This window comes from Pelodiscus sinensis, chromosome 26 (genome assembly GCF_052426305.1).
Source record: "Pelodiscus sinensis isolate ZL-2025 chromosome 26, ASM5242630v1, whole genome shotgun sequence".
NCBI classification, from domain to species: domain Eukaryota; kingdom Metazoa; phylum Chordata; order Testudines; family Trionychidae; genus Pelodiscus; species Pelodiscus sinensis.
This window is the reverse complement of record NC_143077.1, coordinates 9,738,469-9,763,878: the sequence shown is the minus strand read 5'-3', so window position 1 is coordinate 9,763,878 and position 25,410 is coordinate 9,738,469. Positions and strand designations below refer to the sequence as shown.

The 25,410-nt window shown below is 45.6% G+C and overlaps 1 long non-coding RNA gene across 1 annotated transcript; it reads left to right on the top strand.

Moving 5' to 3' along the window:
• Positions 1-17,537: 17,537 nt before the first annotated feature.
• Positions 17,538-24,152, top strand: LOC112547615 (uncharacterized). The gene is made up of 3 exons (XR_003091370.3): positions 17,538-17,613; positions 21,463-21,547; positions 23,823-24,152. It is a non-coding gene; the product is annotated as an uncharacterized LOC112547615 (long non-coding RNA).
• Positions 24,153-25,410: the final 1,258 nt, after the last annotated feature.

Sequence of the window (25,410 nt, the reverse complement as noted above, 5' to 3'; positions counted from 1 at the left end):
AGCCAGCGGGACTGAGCCACTGTGGACTCCAGGACGAGGTGTGATGGGACCAGCTCCATGCCACGGAAGGGGCAAGGCCTCAGGTGGAAGGGGTGGGGCCAAGGGCTGTCAGTCCTTAGCACCATCCATACCACAGTGCCCCCTCCTCCAGCCCACAGAGTAGCACGGAGTGGCACTCCAGCAGCAATTCAAAGTTTCTCAGGGCTCCGGCCCCTGGCAGTTCTGGGCCCCTAAGACTCTCTGGGCCCTGGGGCAACTGCCTCTTTTGCCCACCCTCTCTCCCCCGTTGGTGGACCTAATTGCAGCTGAGATAGATATACCTGCCATAGCTTTAACCTAGCTAGCTTGGGGACTGGTAGCAGCGAATCCATGTCAGCATGGATTTCAGAGAACTAGCCTTAAGGGTAATGAACAGAGTTTTGGTCAGGCTTGAAGTGCCTTGGGCTGAAATGTGTGCTGCTGAGCCTCCACTGCTCCAGGCCCAGAGATCCACATTAAAGTTGACTCGAGTACATCGACGCAAGCTACAATGTACACAATATGGGGCAGGTTCCCTGCTGACACAACTCTTGACTTCAGTGGAGATGCAGCAGGATGCGTGGTTTGTTACTCAGGGGGTGTGATGAAGTGCTGACAACTTCAACCTTAATACATGGAGGGGAGGTTAAATAATTCTTGGTAAGTGGTCATGTGGTAAGTGGCCATGGCGCCACTCAGCTGAGCGGCAGCTCGGGAGCAGCCGGCACACGGCCGGTACCCGTCCCACAGCCCCTCTGAGAGGGCGCAGGTTCCCTGGTGCGGGGTCTCTGTGCCCCGTCACAGGAGGCCTAGGTTGTATATTAGGAAAAACTACTTCACTAGAAGCACTTGAATGGGTTGCCTAGTGAGGTGGTAGAATCTCCATCCTTAGAGGTTTTTAAGTCCTGGCTTGACAAAGCCCTGGCTGGGATGATTTAGTTGGGGTTGGTCCTCTTTGGGGAGGAGGCTGGACTTGATGATGTCCAGAGGTCTCTTCGAGCCCTAATTTTCTATGATTTTATGGCCTAGTGAAGAGCAGCTATGCATTCTACTACTACATCCTGAAGATGGCCATTTCTTTTTTTGTAACTGTTTGTAAGATCTGGCACAATTTCCTCTACGTTCTCTTGGAAATAGTGTTCCACTTACTGGTGTGGAAACACCAGCATGCTCCATACTCCAGTTTCAACTTCTCAAATCCCAGAGGTACCTGACTTGTATCATAAGGGAAATCGAGGGGCTGACTCCTTATTGTCCTACACCTTGCGTCATCATTTACACCAGATCAGCCTGTATGTCAAATGCTCCCTGAATGAAATGGCACTTAACATCAACATTTGCCTGGATATAGATGGCTACACAAAATGCAGAGCAATGAAGTATCAGGCCTGCTTGCCTAGGTTCCTTGAGCAAACCATATAATTGTGCCTATAAGACACAAATTGGTTTGTTCCTTCAGGCAGCCATATCACTTGCCTTCAGATATTATTAGGATCACGGAGGGAGGGCAGGGTAAGCCAGGCAAGGGCAGTTATACATGGTGCTGATTGTATTGCCTGTCTGAATGACTTGTACCCTGAGTGAGATTGTGTAAAGCTCACTTCGTAACACATTTACATTGCAACACTATTGCGAAATAACTAGCGCTATTCTGAAAAATCTTCGTCCGTGTCTACATAGCAGGCAGTTACTTCGAAATAGTGTCAAAATACTGTCAAGCTGGAGGACTTCTTACTCCGACTCCTGTAACCCTCATTATACAAGGAGTAAGGGAAGTTGGGGGAAGAGCGCTCTATTGAAAAATAAGCGCTATGTAGATGCTCCCTATTTCGAAATAATCTACGCAATTGACGTAGCTCAATTTGCATAACTGATTTCAAGTTAAGCTCTGCAGTGTAGATGCACCGTTAGATGCACCAGTGATGATAGGTACCACATGAACCTCTATGTCTATTGTGATAGGACCCAGAAATCATGGACCAGGACTCCATTATGCTAGGCTCTGTGCAATAAATAAATAAATAAACAAACAAAAAAGAGAAGTTCCTGCCCAAAGCAATGCAATCTTTACATGTATCTGTACGTCTAGCTAGATGATGCACCTAAATAACAGTGCTGTTTGAATAACATTAAAATGCCAGGCTGAACATTCTTCTTTGCTTATTTACCTTTTTTCTCTCTTTTGTGAACCTTCTTTTTCATAGATGTCTTTCTGCGTTTGATGCTCCCAAGTGGTCACGCTGAAAAATTTGCAAGCGTGTTGCTCTGCTCACGCAACTTTGTTAACGAAGCACTGCTGGTATGAGCCGCTGTTATGTTAAATGAACAATACTACCTGGGAATTTTTAATGTGCGCCAGGTCAGAGTGGGTTTTGAACTGGAACGCACAAGTCTCTGCCCTCCCATAGCACCTATTCTATTAATACCCATTTTCAACTGTGCGAAAAAGCAGTAATTCCCTGCCTCACAGCAAATGCTCAGTTCAAATCCAGACTCCATGCCTCATAAATTCTCATTCTGGTATCACTTCTTGTTCTTCTTACAGCATTTTTAAAATGTAGGTTATCCTCTGCATTTTAACAAGACATGATTGTATCAAATGCCTGGATTTTACAGCCACTAAAATGATCTCAAGTTTGATGAACTGATCTCCGGTGAGCTAACTGATGGCAGTTGTCTGCTTTGTCAGTAAATCAAGGGTTGGCATTTCTCAGATTTGTAAAGGTAGGATGTTACGGTGAAGAAAAGCGTTTACTTGAGAACCTATCAGGCAAGGTTAGATTAATAAGCAGTTTAAAAAAATTGTCCGAACTTAATGGTTTTGGAACATCCAAACTCAATTCCATTTCATTGCTATTTCTAAGGTTTTTTTTAAAGGAACTCCAGAAGCATATGCAAGATATTTTATGGAATATTCTATCCATTTGCTTCTTTGCTTTATAATAATTGATGACATTTACATATATTTCCATGTAATTTTAATGCATAGATCCAGATGAAAGCTGTACATATCGCAATATGCTGCTCCCTGGATTCCCCCTTCCTACTGAGAGCCATGGAAAATGACTCATTTTAATTCCGTTTGGAGCTTGTTTGCCACAGCACAGTGGACTGCTGCTGCCCATTAATATCCCATTGTGGCATGGTGGCCTGTTAGGGCTTCTCTACTTGCTCCATTAAGCAACAGACTGTTGCTTGCCCTCCTACACCTGCATGGAATGGAACGCATCCTTCACTCTGACAGGCATTATAGGAAGTCCACACTGGTGGGTTTTTGGTCATAAAAGTCAATTGACTCTGCTTGGGAGATCTGCACACTCAGTCCTCACAATAAAGTCAGCCTTGATTGGTGAACATCCAGAATGCTTCACCACTTTAATTATTCCATCATTGTGCCTTAGTTGAAAGGAACAGCCACAGTGAGTGAGACCCGACAGAATGAAGTGCAGGGAAAAAGGCCAAGTGAATCCTACGTGTTAACACTCTGTTCACATCATTAAATACTCCAATGATTAATTATTTATACAGGGCTATCAAGGCACAGAGACATAAAAGATTATTGGCCAGATCGGTAAGGAGGGAGTTACACATTCAAATGATGATGAGAGGACCTCTGTCAAAAGCCTGCAGGTTCGGGTTTCCCCGAGTCAGGATTTATCACCCACTTGATCGCTGACAGGATGGGAGAGAGTGAGACTGTAAGACAAACGCACAGATGTTTATCCAAAAACAGGAACAACAGCTTGGCAGTTTAATGTTTGTTAGGTGTAAAGCCCATGACCTCTTTCCCCTCACAGCTGATGATTAAAATGGGCTCTATTTTACAGGTAAGTTCCCTCTGATCATCAAGATATGACACTCTAGAACTGGGCCCATGGCCTAGAGCTGCACCTGGTGAATGACACAGGAGGAACACAGATACTGCTGCTAACAAATCAGATTCAAGTAAGTCAGTCTTGAGTAATTATGACGTTGTCAGGGTAACTGTGATGCTGTCAGGCTGTCTCGATGGTTCTTGATCCAACGATGCGAACATCATGTACCGGGCTTTTATATCCTCTGGTATCTGGGCAGATTAGTGGTCACCTGACCAACTCCTTTTCCCGCCGTTAGTCAAAAGCTTGAATATTACTATAATGCAACTAGATAGGCACAAATATTCATTCAGTGAGGTAAATCCATAAGTATCTGGGTATAGATCCAATGGGTGTGCTCAATGGGCCCTAGATGCAGATAGGGAAGATGGGAGTGGAGATAAGACATGGCAGATGTTTCTGTGCTGCATTCATGTTTAAAGACATGGCCTAAACTGGGAAAGAACTGTATGACCATTTGTCAGAAAATACTTTTCACAACTCTACAGTAACTACCCACATCAAACTGAGTGCTAAGCTTTATAGACTCCCAAGCTCTCTAACCAAACTTGCTGCAAGTTTCTCCCTCTGTGTGCAATGCAATGGAAAACTTTTCCCATGTAGAGAAGAGCAACTATTTAGATCTCTAGGGTGCACATTGCATGTATTTTTGAATGGATTTCACTGGGCTGGACAAATATTTGACAGGACATGGTTGAAAGAAGGAGCCCTTTCTTCTGTCACTATGAACTTTTGGTGGCCCAGTCTGGAGAAACCTTACTGCCAGGGTGTACAGGCCCTCAGAGCTGGTTCCCCTGAAGTCAACGGAAAGACTTTTTTTGAGTAAGTACTCAAAAGCAGGAGGAAGGAAGCCATAACTTGTCCCTTTGTGTTTAAATATTGGCTGACTGCTGCTTGTTCCCAGGTCACTCAGTCCAGGCAAGCCAATGCCGCTGAGTAGTCCAGAGGAATCCTATTGTGATTTAAGGGGTACGTGAGGTATGAATTATAATAACTTTTAAGATTCCAGTAGGCAACTAATGGAAGCAACAAAGTGTGAAATCTCTCCTAAACTAAGGAGAGATTCATTGTTGAATGCATTGTCCTATATTTTCCACGTTATTAATTTTGCTATAAAGCCAGTTTAGTAGTTGCATAGGAAGAGTGTTCAGGGCCGTGTTCTACATTACAGTGGAATTCAATGAACCAGGCACCAGGAACAGCACACACAGCTTGTCAGCACCTAGGGAAAAAAATCCTGCATGTTTTTACTCAGTCCAGCCAGATTTCTCTGTATCAACCATTTGGAAGCTTTCCTCTTTTCATTTGTTTAATGAAAAGGCAAGCACTTTTCAGGTGATATCCCCTCATAATTCAATGTGGAGACTGCCTACTCCGTGGAAAAGGGAAATAAGAGGGAGTGATTCTAGACATTCTTATTCCAAGCAACTATCCTTAAATTTCAGCCGAATCATCCGTTTGTTGATTCACTCTGCTTTTTTTTTTTTTTTTTTTGAGCTATTCTTACTACTTTAAAAGCACAGATGGGTCCTGAAATTAACACAAAAACACTTCTTGTACTGGCCTGAGAAAAGCTGTATGTTGTGTTATCAATATGTTAAAAGTAATTTAGGGTCATGGTTAGCTAAACCATACTGGTTAGTGGTGGTTGGAGGTATCATTAATTTAAATGTGACATTTGACAAATGCACTAATCATCTGGCCCTGTAAAATGTACACAGGGCACCTCTCTGCTCCTCACCGGGGAAATTCATTTAATTACATTCTGATTGCCATCAATCATTTGTTTTATAGAACCGGTTGGCACAAATCTGATTGAGTGTAAACTTTTTGCATCAGGAAGCTGATGTACTGCTAGTTTTTCTGCAGACAGTTAAAATGACAGTAAAAAGTTACATGCCCTACTTTAGACATCATGTTTGCACCACTGCTGAGATTTTCATGGAACTGAAGGAGGGTGATCTCATGGGGCCATTGCTTAAAAAATGATGCCCTGGTGGTGTCATTCACGGGGAATAAAGCTGGGACCTCTGACCATAAAGCACAGATCTCAGCCACTGGAAATGTCAATTAGCTGAAAGCAGTTACAGGTGGGTAGTCCCTTATATAGTCTATCCACTGGAGAGGAACAAAATAATGTTTGGCCGGTGGACATCAGTCCATATTCCACGAGCTACAAACATTCATGAAGATTCACCCTCATCATGTTACATCAGCATTGCTGCCAAGTAAAAATCTCTTTTTTTTTTTTTTTTTTTTTTTTTTTTGCACATGGACAACAGCAGTAACACTTAGACAGGCAGAACAATTATTTCCTTTATACAACAAGGCTTCCTAGTATGTGTGCAACGTGCTTCAGGTGGCATATGACCAGAATCCATCATCGAATTTCATCTCCTGGTCAAATCATTAGCTTCCCCGGCCTAGGCCAGGTACTGATGGGGAGTGTGAAGTGAATGATGAGCCATGCCTCCCATCAACCCAGTGAAAAGTTTAAATTCTTCAGCTTCTCTTCTGATGCCCCTCCCCATCCCACACCTGTGACACTGGGGCTGAGAGGCATCCAGATCTCATGATGACTGGTGTTTTCTAAACGTGAGGGAGAGCAAGATAGAAATTGGAAGCGTGGTTGGATTTCACAGGGTCACTTTCGAACATCTTGGCCTGTACCTTTAAGTTGTAGTGGGCAGTAAGTTAATCAGTTCTTACTCTATTCTTTGCTAGCACAAAATCACATCGGGCCTGTGACGGGGTGTATCCACCCCACACCGAAGCTGAGGGAGTTGCTTCGGCCCAGCTGTCTGAAAGGGCCCCACTGCAACAGCTCAGTGGGGATGCTCCCAGTGGAGATAGAGGATAAAAGCTGCTGGCACAGCCAAGTCTGGGCGGACTGCAGAAGAGGAAAGAGCTCCTGCTAGAGCCGAGCCCTGTCGCCACAGCACCAGCAGCAATAGCCCCAGCTACAGCCACCGCCACCGCTTCCACCGCCACAGCAGCAGCAGCAGCAGCGACCACCGCCCTGGCCGGAGCCCACAGTAACAGCTAGTGGGGAGAGAGGCGAGCCTACGAGCCACAACCGCAGCGAGACACGACGGGGAAGTTTTCCGACAGACCTGTGGAGTAGGCCTCTAGGCTGTATTCACCCCCGCAAAGGGGACTTGCCTATGGACTAGCCCTTGGGCTGTATTCTCCCCAACAAAGGGGACTTGCCTGTGGACTAGCCCTTGGGCTGTATTCTCCCCAACAAAGGGGACTTGCCTGTGGACTAGCCCTTGGGCTGTATTCTCCCCAACAAGGGGACTTGCCTGTGGACTAGCCCTTGGGCTGTATTCTCCCCAACAAAGGGGACTTGCCTGTGGACTAGCTCTTGGGCTGTATTCTCCCCAACAAAGGGGACTTGCCTGTGGACTAGCCCTTGGGCTGTATTCTCCCCAACAAAGGGGACTTGCCTGTGGACTAGCTCTTGGGCTGTATTCTCCCCAACAAAGGGGACTTGCCTGTGGACTAGACCTCTGAGCTGTATTACCCCTAGTAAAGCTGGACGCTAGCCACTAGGCCGTGTTACCCTGCCTCGAGGGATTTGGGGCATGGACCTGAGCCCAAAACCACTCTACCGCAAGTAAGGGATCAGAGACATAAGTGGGGCCTGGTGGACAGGAGGCCCAACTCCAGCCCTTACAGGGGATTATACCTGAGGGTAGGATTACCAGGTAGACCCCCCCCCAAAAAATGGACACACTTGAGCGTGGGCGGGGGGAGTAGGGTCTGGCCGGGTGGGGAGGGACCAGCCAGGAGGGGGAAGGGACTGGCTGGGAGGAAGGGGGGTGGGAAGCAGACCGGGGGGGGGGGCACATGGCTGGCCGGAAGAAAAGGGGGGCAGGAAGCAGAGCTGGCGGGGGGGTTAGCATGCAGCGGCGCTGGCCAGGGGAGATCAGGAAGAGGAACGGGTCGGCAGGAAACAGAGCTGGGGGGCAGTGCAGGGGGGCTGGCCAGGGAAGATCAGGAGGGGAAGTAGGGGAGAACCAGCCAGCTGGGAAGGGAGGGGGGTGAGCAACTTGGCCAGCAGGGAGCGGGACTGACCCGGGCACTTGCAGATCCTGGGGCACTGTTTGTCCCGCTCAGGCTCCCAGCGACACACGAGTGAGAAGGAGGTTTCCCCTCCTCCTTGCACTCAACCAACTGAGGGCTCCCAGCACCAATCGCGGCTCCACCTCCCAGCTGGGACTCCCAGCCGGTCCCCTGCCCGCACCAGGCTTCCATCCAGTGCATAGCCGGAAAAATCAGAAAATACCGGACATTGCACGTGTCCGGTATTGTCTGATTTTTTTTACCGGGCAGAGAGCACAAATACTGAACTGTCCGGTACAATACTGGACACCTGGCAACCTTACGAGGGACCTCCCAAGATAGGACACCCCCTCGACAGGCCCCATTCTGTTCTCAGTGAAGTGAGGCATTGTTGGGGTTTTGTGAAAGGGTTGTGAATTTTTATTGTTCGTATTACAAAAGCGTTTGCAGGCCCCAACTGAAGCTGGTCGCTGTTGCGCTAGGCGCTGTACAAACTGTGAGAAGCAGTCCCTTCCCTGAAGAGTTTGCAATCTAACCAAATAAGACAGATAAAGAATGGGACCGAAAACAGATCTACTTAGAGGTGAGGAGACTTGCCCAAGGTCACACAGCTGACCAGATGAAAATACCTCGTCCCCTATCCACTAGATCAAGAAGCTTCTCCAGGCTATGAAGTCTCTTCTATCATTGTGGATGGATGAAGGTTATGGAAGGCTTTGCACTAAATGGGAGTTTTGCCAAAGGAAACTCCGCACAAATTAGCTTTGTTATGAGGAGAAATCCATTTTATAAATCATGTAAATGTTAAGTGCTAATGATGCAGCTGGGGGGGGGGGGGATAAACATGCTATTTAGGGATAATTCTGCATCCCTAGAAACTATTTTCTCTATCTCTTCCCTTCTTTTCTGCCCTGCCAAGTAGTCCCAACTCTTTCTGAGCATAACTACCTGCTGGATTAGACCTGAATCAGCAAGGCAGCCCAAAGCCCTCTAGGTGGAAATGAGCACATTCCTACCTTAGGGTATGTCTACACTACCCCGCTAGTTCGAACTAGTGGGGTAATGTATGCATACCGCACTTGCTAATGAAGCCCGGGATTTGAATTTCCCGGGCTTCATTAGCATAAGCGGGGAGCCGCCATTTTTAAATCCCCGCTGCTTCGAACCCCGTGCAGCGCGGCTACACGGGGCTCGAACTAGGTAGTTCGGACTAGGTTCCTATTCCGAACTACCATTACTCCTCGTGAAACGAGGTGTACCGGTAGTTCGGAATAGGCACCCTAGTCCGAACTACCTAGTTTGAGCCCCGTGTAGCCGCGCTGCACGGGGTTCGAAGCAGCGGGGATTTAAAAATGGCGGCTCCCCGCTTATGCTAATGAAGCCCGGGAAATTCAAATCCCGGGCTTCATTAGCAAGTGCGGTATGCATACATTACCCTCCTAGTTCGAACTAGGAGGGTAGTGTAGACATACCCTTAGGAATGCATCTGCTTTTCCAACATAGCCATCCTCCACTTGCTGGGGAAAGAGGTATAACTTCATAAGCAAAGGGCCGTGAGGACATCAAGAGGGGAATAAACAGCAGAAAGTGCTAGACGACAAAGCTTCCGAGAACAAATTTTCATGCAAATATTCCGAGTCATAAAAAAACAAATGCAGAGTCACACCAGAACAGACACTGGCAGAATCCCATCCACAAAATGTTCCAGGATTTGTAGAAGTTACCAATGGTTCTTTTACTTGATGTTCCTTTGTATTCTTAATTAGTGCTAGTAATTATTATTAGCACTACAATGGTGCCTAGAGGCCACAGATGAGATCAGGTCCTATTGTGGGAGAAGCTATACAAAGACATCATAAAAGCTTAGAATTCATGCAAGTAAGGGATGGGGAAAAGAAGAACAATTGCTTCCTTTTCCAAGAAGAGGAACAGAGAAACTAAATCATTGAGGGATAACTCAGGGGAGTGAGTGGGCATTATGAGTGGGCTGCAAGATTTTCCTAACCAAGACGGTCTCCTGGGATAGGGCAGTTTTGCTAATTGTGCTTGTGTTCCTAGAATGTGCGGGGAGATAGGGCAGTTTTGCTAATTGTGCTTGTGTTCCTAGAATGTGCGGGGAGGGAGGGGGGAGAGCCGATTGACCCTCAGCCGTGCTTTGACTGCATGCAGCGGGAGCGCACAGCTCTCACAATGTTGTGTGTTCCTCACTTCACATTACCCCTGCTTTAATTACCTGCCACTTCAGTAATACCAGTAGGAAAAAACTATGAGGGTATGTCTACACTAGCCACCCTAGTTCGAACTAGGGTGGCTAATGTAGTCATTCAAACTTGCAATGAAGCCCGGGATTAAAATATCCCAGGCTTTATTTGCATGTTCCTGGGCGCTGCCATTTTTAAATGCTCGGTAGTTCGAACTCCCTGCCCGCGGCTACACGCGGCACGGGCTAGGTAATTCAAATTAAAACTCTTAATTCTAACTACCGTTACTCCTCATTGCAGGAGGGTTCGAACTACCGGGCATTTAAAAATGGCAGCGCCCAGGAACATGCAAATAAAGCCCAGGATATTTTAATCCTGGGCTTCATTTGCAAGTTTGAATGACTACATTAGCCACCCTAGTTCGAACTAGAGTGGCTAGTGTAGACATACTCTGAGGGTATGTCTAGACTACATGGCTCCGTCGACGGAGCCATGTAGATTTGTTTTTTTAGCAAAGGCAAGTGAAGCCGGAGATCGCGGCTTCATTTAAATTTACATGGCTGCCGCGCTGAGCCGACAAACAGCTGATCAGCTGTTTGTCCGCTCAGCGCGCTAGTCTGGACACTCCCCTGCCGACATCAAAGCCCTTTGTCAGCAGCCCCGGTAAACCTCATCCCACGAGGAATAACGAGGCTGCCAACAAAGGGCTTTGATGTCGGCAGGGGAGCGTCCAGACTAGCGCGCTGAGCGGACAAACAGCCAATCAGCTGTTTGTCGGCTCAGCGCGGCAGCCATGTAAATTTAAATGAAGCCGCGATCATTTAAATCGTGGCTTCATTTGCCTTTGCCTACAATCCTAATCTACATGGCTCCATCGATGGAGCCATGTAGTCTAGACTCAGCCTGAGAGTGGAAACCAGTAGAATATGGCAACCCTGTGTATGGGCAACAGGAAACAAAATGTCTTGCAGGCCACACATAGAACCCCAAAGGGCCGTCCTTGGGCTGCAGGTTGCCACCCCTGAATTAATCGATTGCCGGAAGTCAGAGTTTAAGTCCAAGCTGAAGACAGAAGCCCAAATCGTCTGGGTGTAGTTCAGGGCCTTAACTTCAAGGGCATCTTTTGCTTTACCCCCATGGTGAGGGGCTGTGTGGAATGGCAGCTCTCCTTCCAAGAGCTGAAAACAGGAGCAGAGGTTTGGCTCTGTGCAGTCCTGCGGAAAGCCGACAGCAGGGCAGATCCATTTTGTGTAGCATTGTCAATTTTACTGCAAGTCAATGAATTGTTACTGGTCTCTCAGTGGTGGATTTTTTTAGTCATGCATTTTATACCTTGTCTGCCTGGCTTGAAGTGACATGAAGTCAGATAGGCAACAGGAAAGCAATCTATAGAAAAGAAAGCCAGGTTAGCTACATGGAGGAGCGTATTCAATTTTCATTGGGCAGCAGTCAGTTTTAACCCTTGTGTATGTACATCAGGCACTTCTCCTAAAAGGGAGCTGTCTCATCTGCATGGATCCTAGTAGAATAGATACGTGCGAAGGGAGTGGCATTCCATATTATCTGATGATCTGGTGCAGACACTGTGCTTTTCTTTCATGGAGAGACGTAAAAAGCAAAAAGCCACGCTCTGCTCTTTGTCTAGTGGATTCCAGCAGGTTCCACAACTGTGGCTGACAGCAGAACGTGGCTAAAGTATTCTGCAAAGTATTGATGCAGTTGTAAGACCGTGTTAAAGGGAAATTGACTCATTTATCTGCTGTATCAGAGTCAGGAAACAACTGCTGGGAATGGTGGCCCACAGCACATGGCATTTAATCCAATAAACACACCACCCCTGCGATCTGCCAATGCACTGTCCCCACCCTGGTATTTAAATGGATTTGTGTCATGTATTCAGTCTTGGTATCAGCAGCAGGTACCACAGGGAACCTGGTGCCTTGCAATGGTCCCAGCTAGAGGAGTCCACATCCTAATGACTTAACCAACCAAACAATGGGTACTTAACGAACAATTTGCACCTTCTCTATCAGCTTTCCCTTCCTTCTCCTCTCCATCCCCTATTTATTTTGGAACTGGACTTTTAATACTCCAGTCATCTGAAGAAGTGGATTGTACCCCTGAAAGCTCATGATACCATCAACATGTTTTTTTAGTCTTTAAGGTTCTACTAGACTATTGATTGTTTTTTAAGTTTTTATACTGGAGAAAGTATCTTATTTCTGGCCTACACTGACAGGAAATTGCAGTCGCTCCCACACTGGCTCTGATTCCATGTCAGGGAATGGATTGGTGCATTATGGAGAAGGATGATGAAACTAGCCAGACTCCACTCATGACAGACAGATGGGTGCCAGGTGATTCCCACTAATACCAGTCAATTTAATGTTAATTCCGCTGCTCATTGCATGGTCTGGAATGGAGACCAAGCAGTGTCAGCTCCGTTAGCTTAATTAGCTTGCCATAAATAAACATCATTTACAAGACCTAAACAGTTAAAACACTCCGTTAAGCATCTGAAACATAAATGCTTTAATTATAGAGCAGCTCAAGATTTAAATAACACTAGGGTAAATGCTACAGAGCAGCTGTCTATGAATATTTTACAATGAGATTGCTCTTTGTTTTTCAGGTCCATGGGGACTATCAGGTTGGGAAGTGACTGTTCTCCTCTCTCTGTCGTGTATGGTTACACTCTGTTGTCATTGCTAGTTTGCTGTCAGTGAAGGGGCCTTGATGAGCACAGACGTTTGGGTTTCATATAGGGTTATGGTAAATTGTGTGCCTCTCAAATGAACTCTAGCAAAACAAACTCTTCCAAGAGCATGCGTATTGGGACGTTGACGCAAAAGTCTCCTGCTGACTTTGGTGGGGATTGGATCAGACTCTGCAGTTTGACTTCTGCTTCCCTAATCACTAGGCTCTTCACTCAGTCTGCCAGGTTTGCTATTAAAAAAAATGCAAATGGCTAATCACACTACCAAACCACTGAGAAACTCAACTGGTTTGTAAGAGCCTCATTCAGAGAATCTGAGCCAGGGCTGGCCTCAGGATTTAGGGGGCCCTATGCAGTACTATTAAACTGTGCCCCTCTGCCCAATCAAAAGACAGGACTATACAGCACTTTAAAGACTAACAAGATGGTTTATTAGGTGATGAACTTTCGTGGGCCAGACCCACTTCCTCAGATCAATATGTGGAAGAAAATTGGCATGACCATATATACCAAAGGGATACAATAAAAAAAAAACCACATATAAAATAGACAAATCAGATTTTAAAACAGAGGAGGGATGGGGGGGAGGAATTTAATGTCTATGAGATAATGATATTAGAAGTGATAATTAGGGAAGCTATCTTTGCAATGGGTAAGATAATTAGCATCTTTGTTAAGGCCCATTCGTAAAGCGTCAAATTTAAGCATGAATGATAGTTCAGAGGCTTCTCTTTGAAGTCTTGTGTTAAAGTCTCTTTGAAGCAGGATACAGGTAGTCAGGTCATTGAGACAATGCCCAGTCTGATTGAAATGGCAAGAAACTGTTTTTTCTTTGTGAAACTGTCTGATATCTGTTTGTACTGTGGTGTCCAGGAAATGGATGTCTCATGGAAAATGGCCCAGGCTGAGAGCAGCCCATGAAAGCTCATCACCTAATAAACCATCTTATTAGTCTTTAAAGTGCTGCATAGTCCTGTCTTTTGTTTCAGCAAGACCAGACTCACGGCTACATCTCTATTACTATTCCTCTACCCAATGGCAGCCCGAGCGGGGAGGGGGAGGCAGAGAGGGATGCTGATTTTTTAGAGATGTGATTTTATAATCTGCCACAACACCCTAATGAAATATTTTAAAAGCCAATTTTAAACTCAGGTCCTGTAGCCTGACAGAGCAAATTCAGAAACTGACAGCATATACCTGGGGTTTGCAAATGCCTGTTAAATGGTTTCATTACCACTTGAATGGGTCTTTCACAGATTCAATGTGGCAGGCTTTTTCACTTTAAAGTTAATTGGGTTCCCCTCTGGTGGAAACAGAGTCACAGAACAGGGATAGGAAGAGGCAGAGGGGTGGACATTAATTCCAGGGGTGCCCCACATTTTCAGGTGCCTCTGACCTGAGCACCCACTTAGCATGTTTAACAGTGAGTGTGTGCTGCCAGCCTTAGTTCTGTTGGAGCAAATTGGGTATCTTATTTGGTTGCATTTCAGGATAGCGTATTTTGAAATGTGATGTGTCTGCACAGCAGCAAATTTCGAAATAACGTGCTATTTCAAGACATCTCTTAACCCTCATGGAAGAAGGGTCAGAGGGATGCTGAAATAGCACATCTGCTATTTTGAGACCTATCTTGAAATAACGGGCTCATTCAAAAGATGTGGGGTAGCTATTTCGGGATACTTCTGGTATGCCAAAATAGCCCTGCTGTGTAGATGTACCCTCGGAGAGAAGGTGGGGGAGAGGGAAAGCTGAAAGACACAAGTGAAAGCTGAAAAAACAAAAAAGGGAAAAAACAAAAACTGAACATGCAAAAACTTCCCTTTAAAAGTAACAACAACAACAACAACAAACAAACAAAAAGCAAAAGACAAAAACAAACAAACCAGAAAATTAGGGGAGAAATTAAACCCTTTTGTGTTTTTTTAAAAGCTCTCTTTTTGAAACCCCCCCCCCCCCCAACATTCCTTTAAAAACATCAGCTGGGTCTTTTTATGAAGCACGATTATAAACAGTCCCTGCTGTCTGTGGCTCTCCAGAGGTTCATATCATCTCCAGGTTAAACAAGGCCAGCTGCCTGCTCCACTGTACAAAAGCATTTGTCATCAGCTGCCGTTTCACCTGCCTGTACGCAGCCCAGATGCTAAAGCATGCCTTTCTTGAAGCAAAGTGCTTGAGAAAAGTCGAATATCCCAGGGACAGCTTGGGGAGCATGTTCTCTTTCACATGAATTGTAGGCTGTGTCCATACTATGAACTAAGGGCATGACTCCTTTGCTGATGTACACACCCTCCTGCTAGCTCTCTTCATACCCCAGCACACGTATGAATTACAGTGTGGCTGCAGTAGCAGCAACAGAAGCCATGGCAAGGACAAACCCACCTGAAGCCAGTGGGTACATACCCGGCACAGCACAGCCATACCACCACTCCTGCCACGAGTGCTCCAGAGGTCCCATTGTTTACTGACAGGCTAATTCAGTGGCAGCTTGAGCAAGGATTTATACACAGCCCCGGGGAATGACACCTCTAGCTTATAGTGTCAACAGAACCCTCATGATGCTGGACCGGCTGCTTATGAAGCCAGAATTTGTCCCAGGGGCATTCTGTGCCTGTGTACAGGGAACTAACTAGGTAATAAAGTGGCAGGAGATGCAGTTCCAAAACAAGTATCTATAAAGACCACCAGACTTTAGGCACACACAGTGTTTCTGCCCCAGGGGCATAGCCCTTTGAGGCCAGGGATTGCTGGCAGTGGCAGTCTCCAGATGGGGGCACACAATGGAGAGGGGACAGCTGACATCCTGCTAGAGACTGTAGCAAGGAATGTTCCTGGCTTTGCATCCTGGCAGGTAGAACTGCCACTGTGGAGGTACAAAAAACAGGACGTTCCTGAGCTAGGGAAGAGGTAAAAAGAAAGACTCAAAACAGATCCACCCATTTCCCTGGAGCTGATGCCATAGATGATCTACCTGCCATCTGAATCTTGATGCTCCACAGCTTCACCCTCCTGCTGCAAAATCCCCGTCACCATCATCAGCTGCCTAGCAGCCAGCCCCATCTCGCATGTCTGAGTCAAAGCACACAATTAGGCGTTTCTCCTTTGAGTCCCTTGCACGAGTCGTCTCTCACATGCCAGTTACTTAGCACTACTTTGGCTTCATTTTCCAAAGTACCACTGATGAAAGGAAACGGTTTAATGTATTTACGTTATTTTCTTCTTCCATTGCTCTGTTTTGTTTGTGTGCTTTTTTTTTTTCCCCCACTGCCCTGGTGATTGTACTAGCTTAAAGCATCTACATTCCAAAACGTGGGCTTTGTTTATGCAATTACAATATGTCTTAAGAATAATGTGTTTGCCTTTCCTCTTTCCCCCTCTCTGTGTACATACTTTCCAGCGCTCCCAGATTTACTAATTAAAAGCATCCTAATACACGCCCGCCTCACTTTCCTTCTGGGAGACTTCAGCCCTTAGTTGTTTTATTAACGATCTTAGATCAAAGCAGTTAATTTATATTCATGTAAATAACAAAATTCATGGTGTCTCTCAATAAGGAGGCTGAGGCTTCTGCAGAGGCTTTGTATAATGTATCATCTGTGGATGCGTGCATGTGTTTTCACAGCACACTGTGCTCAGAATCAATTAGCTAAATACATTTACTTCTCCTGAAAAGCACTCGGAAGAACATGGAGACAATTTTGGAAGGATAACATTTACATTTTGATTCTGACTGTGTCCTAATATTGCTGTTGTCTTCCAGAGCAGTACTGTTGCTTCTGCTCGTGGGCAAAGGTCAGTGGTTCGAAGGTTCTGCGAGGTTTTTGAAGCCCCCACAAGTTGACAAAAATGATCTGAGCTTCCTCCTCTTTGAAGGAGAGCTCCGATGTGGAATTTCACACGCTTCCTGTCTCCCAGTGGCATCTGACTCTGTGCCTGGCTTTGGGCTAGTGAATAGAATGGATGAAAACCCTGCTACTTTGGAATTGCGCAAAACCCCGCAGTTTCCCCTTGCAGGGGATCCCCGGAGCTTTGATACATGTCATTCCACCCATCCCACCTTTACTGGTTGTATGATAAGCTTTGAATTAAGAAATGTTTAAAAGCTCTCTGCAAAAATCAGTCAAATGACTCCGCCTGAATGTCAAAACCAGTTGAAAAATTTTTTTTTTTTTGGTCATGCATTTCATAGGGAACATCTGACTGTTTCCTGAGAGCTGCTTCATTTCTTTAAAGAAACCTTTCAGGAGTCGGAGACTTGCCATATGTTTAATATAGCTGAGGAGGACACCCTGGTGGGTAAGGCATTGGGTGCTGCTGGGCAGTTTATCCTAATTTGGATGAAGTTGTAATGAGTCCAAGGATTGAAAGTCTCCCTGGGACAAAGGATCAGGCCCATCAGCGTGAGCTGAGGATTTAGATTAGAGGTGGAAGACCCACTGGAATTCCACTTGGGGCCCACGGACCTCCTGACTGCCCCCTCCCCCATGAACCTTGCACACTGGAGCCCCACACTTCTTACACATCCCCCTCCCCTCCCAGCACTTTTGGAGTGCACCAGTCACCTGATTGGCACTCCGTCCCCTCTCCTCCCCCTCCCTGCCAGAGCTGGAATGCCATGAAATCAGCTGATTTGCAGTGTTCCAATAATGGGAGGGAGGGAGGGAGAGAAGCAGGAATGGAGCATGAATCAGGCAATTTGTGAGCTCTGAAAGTGCTGGCAGGGAGTGGGGAGGAACAGGTAAGTGTGTGTTGTATCATGCAAGCAAGGTAGTAACAAACTTCAACAGGCCTTTATTTACCAAAGATGAAACCTCCTTACAAAGCTGCTGCTGCTCCCCTCTGTAGCTCTCACTCAGGCCCATCTCCTCCCCCCTCCTTCCTGTTTCTTGTGCTTCCAGATTCCCAACAGCCAGTGCTCCCAGTTCTAATTATTACAAGCAGCATCTAAAACAGCTCAGTGTGGGGTTCCGGTACCCCTGTGCACATGAGGTACGTGGGGGAGGGGCATAGCCAGGGAGGTCGTGGGGACACAGGTGGAACCCCGGTGGGCCACGGGCTGCTGCGGCCCACCTACTGCTTGTGGTTAGCACATTTCGGGCTAGATGAGGGATGGGCAGTTTCCCACCTAACCATTTGGGCATCAGTAAAAGAAGCATGGTGCAACCCCTACTGTTTTCTGCCTGAAAAAGCTTCTTTTGATGAAACATGTAGAATCTAATAAATCTCCCCCTCCTGAGTCTCCCGTTTAATATCGCCAGTTGGAATGTCTTGCAGATCTTGTCACTGTTTGTTAAACTGACATTTATACTGATTTATGCACCGGATAAAATATATTAAAAAAGCAAAAGATTAAAATGGATTCGCCCTAAATGAAACGGATTATGTCTTTGCCGCCCTGTATCAACTTGCCAGAACAATCTGTCTCTGTGTGCTCCGTGGGGGAAGGTAGGAGTAGTTGGCATTTCATTGCAGGGTGATATTTGGAAAGTTAATGTTGACTTTATGCCTGAATCATTGTAGGCAATAATATATAATTAATGCTTTTCTGGACTTTGCCCCCACAATGCTCTCTCTTGCTCTGTCTTTCTCCCCCCCTCTCTCTGGATTATCTGCATGATTTCAAGATCTTTCACCATTCTATTCAGGACATGCTGGACCAAATCAAAATACTTCTACAGGTTGGACCTCCCTGGTCCGGCACTGTCGGGACCTGACTGGTCCCGAATGAGAGAATTTGCCAGACCAAAGGATGTCTCCTGCCACCAGCCCCCAAAGCCATTGTCTGCTGCCAGCAGGCTCTCCCAGCAAGCACCCTGCCTTGCAAACCTGGCTGGGCTGCTTGTTCAGCTGCTGTCGGCTCCTGCCATGCAGTTCCAGCCCTGGCCCCACGCTCCCGGAGTCTGCTAGGGGGTTCCAGCCCCATGCTCCTCAGAGCTGCCAGGAGACTTCAGCCCCATGTTGCAACGGGGCTCCAATGCCAGCCTCATACTCCCAGGGACTGCTATGGGGAGTCTGGCTCTGAGCTGCTGTGGGCTGCCGGGGGACTCCGGTCCTGGCCCCATACAGCCAGGGGCTGCCATGGGGCTCCAGCCCATACTGCTGCACTGCCCCCAGCCGGGCTGCCGATCCTGTTGCCCCTGGTTCTGGCTGACCGTCCTGCCCTTGGGCTCCTGGGCTTTCTGGTCCAAGAGCAACCGCAGTCCTTCCAGCCCTCAGATGCTGCCAGACCACAGAGTACCTGTTTCCAGAGGTGCAACCTGTCATAATTATGGTGGTTAGAGAAGAACACTAAGGGGCAGGATGCTGGGGTTCCCCCAAGACCTCTTCCACTTGGGTCCCTGAGAATTCAATTCAGCTCCAATCACCTCACTCAGGTGCCTTTTGTGGGCATACAGCAAAGTTACACTGAGCTGATTTGGATTCAAAAAAACAAACAACTTTTTTTTTCATGGCTGCAATCCTTGAAATTTGGACATGAGCTTTCATGGGCTGGAACTCACTTCGTCAGATGCACGGAAGTACCAGCCCACGAAAGCTTATACCCAAATAAATTTCTCAGAGGGGTAGCCGTGTTAGTCTGTAACTTTAAAATCTGTGAGTAGTCCTATGGCACCTTAGGGCATAGGGCTAAAGCCGAGATAATTGCGTAGCTTAAGTCGAAATAGTTTATTTTGGCTTTTGGTGCTGTCTACACAGCAGGAAGTCTGAGTTAGAACACTCTTCCTCCAACTTACTCCTTGTAAAATAAGGGTTACATGAGTTGGAGTAAGAAGTCCTCCAGGTTGACATGATTTTGACATGTTAAAATAACCACTTGTGTGTAGACATAGCCTTAGAGACTAACAAATATATAGGATCATGAGTTTTTGTGTGGGTTTTACCCATGAAAGCTCATGATCCTATATATTTGTTAGTCTCTAAGGGGCCGCAAGACTATTTGTTGTTTTTTTAAGTTTTTACATTTATTTGAAGTACCCCTCTGGCACCTTAGGGACTAACAAAAAATGTAGATGGTATCATGAGCTTTCGTGGGCACAATACACTTCTTCAGAAGTTTCCTCTGAAGAAGTGGGTTGTGCCCAGGAAAGCTCAAGATACCATCTACATTTTTTGTTAGTCTTTATGTCTACACTGCAGGCTTCTTGCGCAAGAAGCTTTTTGCAGAAGAGATCTCCCACAAAAACTTCTTGCACAAGAGAGCGTCCACACTGCAAAAGTGCATCGAAAAAGTGATGCGCTATTGCGAATGAGAGCGTCCACACTGCTTTGACGCTCTCTCGAAGGGAAACTCTGATTGCTATTTACAGAATGGCCACCAGCGCACCTAGGCTTTTTCCTTTTGTCTCTTTTTGCACAAAAAAAACCTGTTCCCCGTCCACACACACCTTTTTGCGCAAGAGCTCTTGTGCATAAAGGAGTTATTCCTTACAGAAGGAGGAATACCTATACCACAAAATCCCTCTATTCTGTCGATTCACTGTAAATTTTCTTGCACAAAAACGTGCTTGAGGTGTGGACACTCCACAAGTTTTTGCGCAAAAACTTTGCAGTGTAGACCTCGCCTGAGGTGCTGCTAGACAATTTGTTGGGTTTTTTAAGTTTTTCGGGTTACAGACTAATACAGCTAGCCCTCTGAAACTTTCAAATAAATGTGTTAGTCTTTAAGGTACCACAGGACTCCTTGTTGTGAGACTTTTAGAGCATCTTACACAACAAGCTGGATTCCTTAACTCATTCATTGGAAGGAATGTCATTTTCCCTCCTCCCCCACCGCCGCCCGTGCATGAAGAAGGAATGCTGCCTCCTCTGGATAGTTCTAGTGAAGTGTTAGAGTCACGCAACGGCTTTTCCTGATAACTAACCTGACTGTGCCCAGCATGAGAGTCACTGCCTGCTTGTGGTTGTGTTATATTAGTGCTTGCTGCTGATAGCACTGCAGGCAAAACACAGCAAGCCCACTATAGACTGTAGGAAAAGACACTTCTGGCAAGAAACACTCCTCTGATTTCAAATGCTGTCCCCATCACACACACCGACATGTAGGAAAGGGGCTGGGTAAGGACTCGCCCAGAGGTGTACTATGGATGTCAGAGCTCCACAGGGGCTCCCAGGACAAGTTAATTTTATAGTAAAGGAAAAAAGAAGGGATTACTAACGATGGGAGGAGGAGCTATCTTTCTTTGCCCATTCTCATTCAGCCAGCATTCTGCCTTCTGGGAAACCGGGCTGCATGCCAACATCCAGTTACCCTGGGGAGAAGAGCAAGAATAATTGTCAGACTGGTTCTGACCAAGCCCGGAAGCAGAAGTACCCAAGTCCCACAGGCAAAGCTTCTCTCCTCATATTTATACACAAGCAGAAATATGTAGGAGAAGAAAGTTCCTTTCCTTTAAGGACCAGTGTAGCAGACCCAAGTGAGGTGGACTGTTCAGGTAAAAGCCTGGCTTTGAGAGAGAAGGGCTGTTCCAGTGGTTAGCCTATGAGTTGAGGATTTGTGAGACTGCAGTGCAATTCCCTGCTCTGCCACTGACTTTGTGTGTGACCTTGGGCAAGTCATTTAGTGTTCCTCAATTTCCTCAATTAACAGGAATTCCTGACTCCCTCTCCTGTTGTCTTACAACCAGCTGCAATGAACCTAGCCCAGCCCCCATTGCAGGGCATATCTTTTGAAGGTAAGATTTAGGGTGAAATACCCTCCCCTCTCCTGCACAAGTGGAGACCTGTGCGCGTGCACTCACCCACACGCACATGCGCGCACACACACACACCTGGTCTGTGTGATGGCAGTGAAATGAAGTGGAGATGGTGTGGTCTTGCACGGATGCAAGTCATAGGGCAGGATTTCATCCCAGGGTAACAAAGTCGGTGCAATTTTTTTAATTAATTAACAGTCTGGTAGTAGCACCAAAAGGCCCCAGCCGAGATCCCGGGCACATTGTTCTACATACTATGCTTGCAGATAGTACAGAGACTCTGTGTCCCATTGAGCTTATCATCTTCATAGACCGGGCAGGCATGGGGGAGTGGGGAGGAGAGAAATTAAGCATTTATCATGTAGGGATGCAATTATTAAAATAGACACAATATTCCAGGACTGCTCCCATACCAAAGAAGCCTGATAATCCTCTGGCTGTGTGGGTGCCTAAAGCCACTGCTGCCAACAAATGTTCCCTTTAATCTTTTCCATCCATGTGCAGAATAATTATATATGCACCAAGGCGTGTGTGAATATGCACCACCACTAGAAAAAAAACCCTTAGCTGTGGGCACTCTGCTAATCAATTGGGTGGCATTTGAACCTCTCCTGAGCAGTGGGACCAGGGCACAGCTTACAGGGAACACTGCTTCCAACTCTCACAATTGCATCCTGAGTCTTGTGGAATAAGGTGCTTTTCTAAACGCATTGGAGTCGGTTTATCATCAGAACCTCAGCTTTTATTTTTTAATAAAGAAAAGTCATGAAAATTTGACCTCCCAAAGGCTCAGAAATCAGAAGGGGGAAAAAACCCAGAAACCCAAAGGCTACGTCTACACTGGCATGATTTTCCGGAAATGCTTTTAACGGAAAAGTTTTCCGTTAAAAGCATTTTCGGAAAAGAGCATCTAGATTGGCAGGACGCTTTTCCGCAAAAGCACTTTTTGCGGAAAAGCATCCGCGGCCAATCTAGACGCGCTTTTCCGCAAAAAAGCCCCAATTGCCATTTTCGCGGTCGGGGCTTTTTTGCAGAAAAGAAATCCCTGCTGTCTACACTGGCCATTTTGCGCAAAAGTCTTTCGGAAAAAGACTTTTGCCCGAACGGGAGCAGCATAGTATTTCCGCAAAAGCACTAACAATCTTACATGAAATCGTCAGTGCTTTTGCGGAAATTCAAGTGGCCAGTGTAGACAGCTGGCAAGTTTTTCCGCAAAAGCAGATGATTTTGCGGAAAAACTTGCCAGTCTAGACATAGCCAAAATGTATTATTTTTCAAAATCTTGTGATTTTAAAGCCAATCACATGATTTTCAGTCTTGACTCGTGATTGTGGACCACCTGGAATTTGCAATACTGCTACTCCCTTAGACTCCTTTGAAAATCGCATTTAAACGCCACTCTCTGTGTTATATGCAGGAAAGGCAGAACTTCAATGAACCTTCACCAAAAATACCTATTGGTAATTGTTGCACTGACTCATTTTTCATGCATTTTCACATAAAAATACTTATTGCAAACTCTGCAGAAAGACTTGAAATTAGAAACTACCATGAATAGAACTGAGCAGCGCATTGTGATTCATTTTATTATTTAAACTAGTTTCTGTCAGTTTAGCAGGGAAATTAAACAAAAGAAGAGCACGGAAAAGAAATATTCCAGCATTCGGAACATTTCAGAAATGATATATACGCAAAAGCTTCATTGCCTTCTGGAAAATTGATTTAATTCTAGTACCCAAACTATGCCACTTAAATTTCAATACTGATAACTAATGGCAAAAAAGAGAAAAGACCAGAAGAAAAGCACTACATAGGAATTAAGAATAACTTTTCACAATGATGACAAAGTATTTTTTTTTCTAAATCTACTGTATTGTTTCATTTGTTGATGATATGGATACTTTCCCAGTTGCCTGGGGTAGGTAATTCAATGTAACCTATCAGCCATCTGTTCTAATTGGTCATGCTGCCTAGAGAAACATTATAAATATGCAAAGAAGAACCAAAAAAAAATTCACCCTAATGGAATAGCTGGATAACAATAGCTTTAATTTTTTTTCTTTTGTTCATTTGATTTGCGGCAGTGAATGAAGTATTGGAACAACATTGTGAAGAAGTGAAATGAGGCAAATGAAACTTTTAAGCAAAATGTGCCTGTGAAGAATGAATCCACGCTTTTATTTGTGGCTGTTTTATTGTCTCCTGCTAGAGTTTTACAATTTTCCTTTTCATTCCTCTGCATTGTCTTCTGCAGATAGTCTCATTCACGGGTGTACGGATGAAGATCTTGCTTTCGATGGCTTACACAGAAACTGATCAATCACGAGCGAGGCTCTCTTGCTTTCTCCTTGGTTTCCTTCTTGCTGATCATTTACAACTGTAAACAAGACTAGATCTTTTCATGTGCCCATCACTCACTGAAGGAATATCTCATTTAACAGATGGAGCCAGCAAGAGAAATCACTGCCCTAGATTGGCTGCGTGACTTGCTACATTTCATAACAGAATATTGTAGGTCACCACATAGGCACTCTTTGAATCTTGTCAGCAGGATCTCGTATTAACACTGATCTCGTATTAAACATGTTTGAAAGCATTTTCTTGCACTTGTCTTCTGAACAAGATCTTTGAAATTTAGTAGCATCAGGCAGCGTAATTGTGACAGAAGCTCAGGAGTGGTGAAAAGGCACCAAATCTTGCAAATAAAAATGCTCCCAATCAGAAAGAACAGGAAGCTCAATAATTTGCATATCTCCCACCGCGTTCTAAATCATGGGTTCCCACACTGGGGGGCATGAAGAAATTCCGGGGGGACCCAGCCACACATACCCCCATCAATCCCACCCAAATTTTGCTGCTATTTTTTTGGAAGGGAGGGCATGAGGGTTTCTCAAAAATCAAAAAGGGGGCGTGATGCCAAAAAGTTTGGGAACCACTGTTCTAAATGGAGAGTATTACATACAAAGAAGAGCGCTGACCAGACAACCTTAGAAAAACTGCAATATCCAAAAGGGTTTCATGCTGCAAAACTATATTTTAATATCGAATGTGGGTGTTATTTTACTGTAGTATTTTCCTTGTTTTTCTTTTGGCTAATGGGAGCCGTCCTGTGAAGAACCGATAGGGGTCCCAATTGTAGAAAACAGTTCAGAATTCATTTTAATCATCTTAACTCTCCAGAAAGTGCCATATTGCTGAAGGCGTGCTAGTAATTTTTATTCCAAATTAGCTAAGCAATTAATGTACACTGTTCCATGTTTCTAATATTCATGTGTTGCTGTACATATACACACAGAAGCACACGGATACATATTCCATACGTGTATTAAGAGGGAAGAGCAGACCTTTTCATGTTCTGTACGTTGAGCTGTTCGCTTCATAGCATTGTGAATTAATTTTTTATTTGGTAGATTTTGGCTTATTTACCTTGATCTGGGCACCCAGCATTGACTATAAGTGGTGCTAACACAAGTGGTCAGGCTATATGGTTACAATGGCCCCTTTAGCCTCCGTGATTTATCTAAAATAGCTTGGAAAATGTGAGCAGACCCAGGAGTCCTGGCTCCCACCCCAAAGTGAAGTCTGGCCCCACTAAACTCCATGGCTGTGTCTACATTGGCCACTTATTCCGGAAAATCAGCTGCTTTTCTGGAATAACTTGCCAGCTGTTTACACTGGCCCCTTGAATTTCCGGAAAAGCACTGACAATCTACTGTAAAATCATCAGTGCTTTTCCGGAAAAACTATGCTGCTCCCGTTCGGACAAAAGTCCTTTTCCGGAAAACTGTTCCAGAAAAGGGCCAGTGTAGACAACACAGATTTCTTTTCCGCAAAAAAGCCCC